Here is a 5295-nt window from a genome sequence, read left to right on the forward strand (position 1 = left end):
AGGGGTAAGGTCCAAGAAGCAAGATGTAGGAATCCATCAGTTGAAAGAAGAGGCAAAGCACTGTGGGAATATTGGTCATCCTTTATTCAGAGGGGCAATAGCCCCCAGGGCCTTTTCCATACTCCGTTTTAGTATAAAGGCCAAACAAAGAAGGCATATTGCCAACAAGTTGGTGCATCCCCACAAGCAAATGTTTATGACCTTGATTACATTTGCTGAATCATCATGTATCTGACCTTGACTACACACTGACCATGACATAGCCCATTCATAGCCTCAGTCACTCACTAAAAGCATAACAGCTTACTGGAAGTCTGGCAAGGGAGCCATTTTGGCCCTGCCCCAAAACATGGCTTCAGCTTGAACACTGATCTCCCGTGCACTGTCCCCTAGGTTCCACACACAGAGGTAAGGACACCCTGTGCTTTCCTCCTTAGGAGCTGACAGCACTGACAGAAAGGACACCGCAACAACAAGTCACTGGGACCAGCACCTTGAGGGCAGTTTAGCATTATGAGAAGAGAGAGGCCTGGTTCCTGCTCATGCTGAGAGATGAGGGGCCTTGAGAATTGTGCAGGTGGTGGGAATGAGTTTTAAGACAGGATAAAATAACAATAAAAGCAAATGGTTTTTTGCCTGCAGAGATGGTCGGAGGTTTTGATAACATAATAAGAAACAATAATTATTTAAAAAGTCAGCTGACTGTTCTCAGGTGAGATTTTTCAGGGCTTGCTCAGGGGTATTTGCTATATGCAGGCAACCTTCTTCCCCGATTATTATATTATCTTGAAAGCCACACAAGGAAGATCAATAAAACAAAAATATTCAAGGTCTGGCATTTCTTTTGAGATGATGAAGATTTGGGGAGAAAAACAGAAACATACTCATAATTCAATATAAATATTTATTTCAGAGAAAAAGAGGTAAGACTGGAAGATTCTCAATTTCCTTCAGTGTCCAAAACCTCTGTTTCCTTTCTATATTTAAGGTCAATCAATAGCAGTTTGAAGTAAAAGCCACTTTTGTTGGATCCAGTATTCTATAGCCTTTTAGTCCAAGTTTCCATTGAAGGGGGAAAAATTACAATTATTTTATAAATACCACAAAGAAGTACAGAGTTGCTATACAAACATAAAGTACATTTGGAGATAACGGGGTGTTCAATATCTAGGCAAGACAGAACACAAAGTGATGACTTATTTTTACTCCTTTAAAGCTCTGCATCCCAGTCACATGATATTGTGAGTCACTGAAACTGGGCTGACCATAGATGGCTGCACTATCCCAAATAAATATAAAATTAAAATACACATAAAATATAAGATTACATACTCATGGGAAAACCTAAAACTATGTACCGCACTGATAATATAACAACAAAGATGAAGGGGGAAAATAAGAATTAATATAAGTAACTTTATAACCAAGCACTCTAGCAGGATATTACTGGTGAGATTTATTTTTAAAAAATAAATAAATAAGCAACCTTGAACTGAACTTAAAGACTTATCTATTCAGTGTTAGGGAGTATAAGTCCCATGTGTACCTGGGGTTCAGGAAATGATATTCTAATCAACCAGGGTTCTCACTGTGGGAGAAACAGATGCAATGTGGAGTGGGACTGGATTGGATTCACAGTCTCAGAATAAACTCTCAGTCAGTTGATTGATCATGCAATCAGTAAATCAGTCATTCTACCAGCTCTGTGCACTGAAAGGGCCTAGAGGCAAATACAACCCACTAACCATGGCCACATGACTGTTCCCCTATCATTTTGTTTCTAAATGCCATCCACCATGCAAGAAAAGGCTCCTTGGAGAAATGGTTGATTCTTCTGGGGCTGGAGCAAGGAAAGCACAAGCTAAGCCTGCAGCATCCTGCTAAGGAAGAAAGTAAGAGCATATTCATCAACCCATGGGATACATCCAAAGGACTTGGGAACTGCTTCAATGGTCCCACTTGCAAATTATGAATACTTTGAACATCAAAAGGAATGTTGACAAGAATGGGTGACACCACACTGAATAAAAAGTCATACCATGAAACCAAGGGTAACAAGCAGTACAAAGCCACAGGGGAAGGTAAAGGAAAGCTCTCCTTTGTGGAAGAACCAAATGACAAAGGGGAAGAGAAAACTAAACATGGAAAATTATACTCTATAACCACCATTGTAATAATTATTTTAGGCAAGAATATTGATTTATGTTGCACCTATTGAGTGATAGAGTATTGGGAGCACAATATATGCAGACTCAGGTTTTCCTTCCCAGAGTGCTTACTAAATACAGAGGGGAAAACAGGTACCTTTGCAATACAGATGACATCTGGGTGAAACCAGCATCCCAGTGGCCACACTGAACAGCACCAGGAATGGGCTGGGCAGGGGGAGGGGGAAGGACAACATCAAGTCCCTCTGAGGTGATGCACAGGGACACAGCACTTCCCTAGCAGAAACAATGACCAAAAAAATGCATAATCTTGTGTCCAGTCTCAAAGAGATCAATCAAAAGAGTCCATGTTAATACCTCTGCAAAACAACTGTCAATGCCACAGGAGAGAACAGAAATGTAGGGAGAACTTTTTCTAGAACAAGGGCAAACCAAGCAACCAGAAGCCATGAATGATCTGTGACTGAATCTTGGATCCAGAAAAACAAAATTTCCAGTCATACAGCATATTGTCAGGGAAATTTGTACAGCAGCTCTCCATTAGACACAGCAGTGTGTCAGTCCCTGACTTCACTACAGAGCCCCTAAGCCTCCTCCATGAGGTGCATGTCATGTGCTACTCGGGTCTGCCCATCCTTGTCTGCTAACCTTATCAGAGTTGAGATCAGTCTACCTTCTTCTGCTGTTCCCAGTAAACCCAGGACACCTGGCACTTGGTTGACTGCTGCCATGAACATTAGTTCTGTCCCACAGATGCTCCAGCACTTCCTTGGGGCACAGTTGGGACTGCAGTCTTCTCTATTGAGGTCAGGTGTGCCACGTGGCTTGCCCTGATCTCAATGTCTGAGTGAAAAGCTCATCTGCCACTTCCAGGCCAAATGTCAAGGGTCAGTGCATGAAGCCACTCTCTCAGCCTCTGCTACCCTGTCTGCCAATGATTGGCTAGGATCAGGTGAGGATGATGAGAGAGCAGCCAACCCAAAGTGGAGCTTCAATCAGTCTGTGTCCCTACAGGCCTACAATGAGCTTAACCTCCTAATCATGTCCCCCAAGCCCCCTGACCACACTCGACATATAGCCTGAATCAGAGAGATGCTGAGTTGGCTGTTATGTGAGCACACACCAGCTTATCTCAGGTGATGCATGTGTGTTCAACTCTGAGTGCAAATTCAAATAGTCAAATAGATTACCTAATACCAAATAAGTCTGAGAGTTTACCTTTATATGTGGTGACACACCACATGGACATAAGAGCTCTCTAGAGCCAGAAGTTCTGTCAAGTGGGAAAATAAGATTGCACATCCAGGAACAGCTGAATATGTGCCATATTCTAAAGCCCCAGGACAGTGTATCACTATGTCCATCAGCCAAGAAGGCCCTGGTCTCCAGCACAAGGACATGGGGAATGTGAGCCCCTGTATGATGGAGGAGGAAGGTGCCATTCTCCTACCCCTTTCTTCCTGAGGAATTCGCTGAGCCCTTGTGTCTTTGATGACTTTAATTGCTGTGTAGAGCTGAACATTCTGAAATCCAGGTCAATTCTTTGTGTCTCTGTGAGCAGGAATAGAATGTGGGTGCCTGTCACCACTATGCTTGCCCATGTTTTGCACTCAGAGTAGGGAAAACCCTGCAGAACACATCAAATGGGACACTAGATGACAAAGGTGCTATATGATCAAACCTGGGACCCTCACATGCAAACGTCCACTCACCTGTGTACACAATGTCATGGGAGGAGTACACAGGAGGCTGTGCAGAGGCTGCCTTCCAGGAGCACACTGGAACAAGCATGGCAGGGAAATTCCCTTTCTGCTCCCTACTCTTGTGCACACTGTCAGTGTTGGGTGTCTTCCTGTCCATGTATGCCAATACAAGCACATGCTGGGAAATGACCTGGGAGAGATGGGAAGTCTTGGTGGGTAAGAACTGCAGCTGCTTGGTGAGTGCATGGCTGCCTGTGCATCCACAAACATGTCAAATAACCTTTCTGTGCCAGTTTTATCGCTTGAAAATGGAATAGGGACAGGGCCTCCCCAGGGCATGATGAGGATGTGATGATATAGTTCACACAAAACTCTTACAAAGACACCTCCCTCATCTGTGCTTAACAGGCGTTATCTGTTATTGTTACCTGTTCCAGTAATAATAGTAATATAATATAATGTCCGGGACAATAAGGAAAATCCATTAGAAAAAAAATGAAATCTAGCACCATGAAGAGCCACTCCATGTTTTCCTTTCATTAGGGAGCAAGAAGGGATTTAGGGCAAATAAAATGGGAATGAGCCTGGGTAATAATTAGAGCTCATCATTTGAGAGATTAAAGTCAGAAAACAATAATCACCTGCAAGTACCTAGTACCATGCAAAAGAGATCAAACTGAGTGAGCTGTGTCTCCAGTTAAAACAAAATGATAGGGCACGAGAGCATTGAAGAGTACAGAAAACATGGTTTATCCCAGGAAAGCACTACCCAACCCATAACCAGTGGCTAAGGGGGATCTCAGGAAGCCCCAGTAGGTAACTGGGGTGCAGACACAGTTCTAGCTGCCAGGAACCTAGTGGTGAATTTGTGCAACTACAACAGAAAGGAAACTGACCCCATTGTGGAGGCTGTTTCATTCAACTTCCCAGTGCAGCAGGGGCTGAGCGCTCTGTGGAAGATACAGAAACACAAGCTGAGTGCAGAGACCCTGCTGCACATGCGCCTGGTCTATTGGGAGGGTGAGAGTACTTGGGAGGGATTTTGTGGAAGAGTGGGCTCATCACTCACGGGCAGTAGCATCAGCACGAGAAAGTGAAGATGAGTGCACTGGGGACTATGGGTGAAGTCCCTCATCAAAGTGTGTACTTCAGGAAAGTGGATCCCTGCACAGAGTTGTCTCTTTGCACCCACATTCAAGCAGTCATCTAAAGCAGGACATTTTAGGACAACTTCCAGAGATGGCATTCACCCCAAATCCAGCTGGTGGTCTGCACTTCTTGTGGAGGCCCAGGGACCAGGGAAAAATGTCTTTTCGGCATTGCCAGGCTGTGAGCTCTTCACCTCAAACCCCACTCTACCTCATGCAGGGTAGGGCAGGAGGAGGGAGTTGCCATGTTCCAGTGAATAACAGGAAAAATACAAA

The sequence above is a fragment of the Marmota monax genome, unplaced genomic scaffold, assembly GCF_021218885.2.
Source record: "Marmota monax isolate L192 unplaced genomic scaffold, Marmota_monax_Labrador192_F-V1.1 WCK01_AAM20220418_F8-fsc00066, whole genome shotgun sequence".
Taxonomy (NCBI): domain Eukaryota; kingdom Metazoa; phylum Chordata; class Mammalia; order Rodentia; family Sciuridae; genus Marmota; species Marmota monax.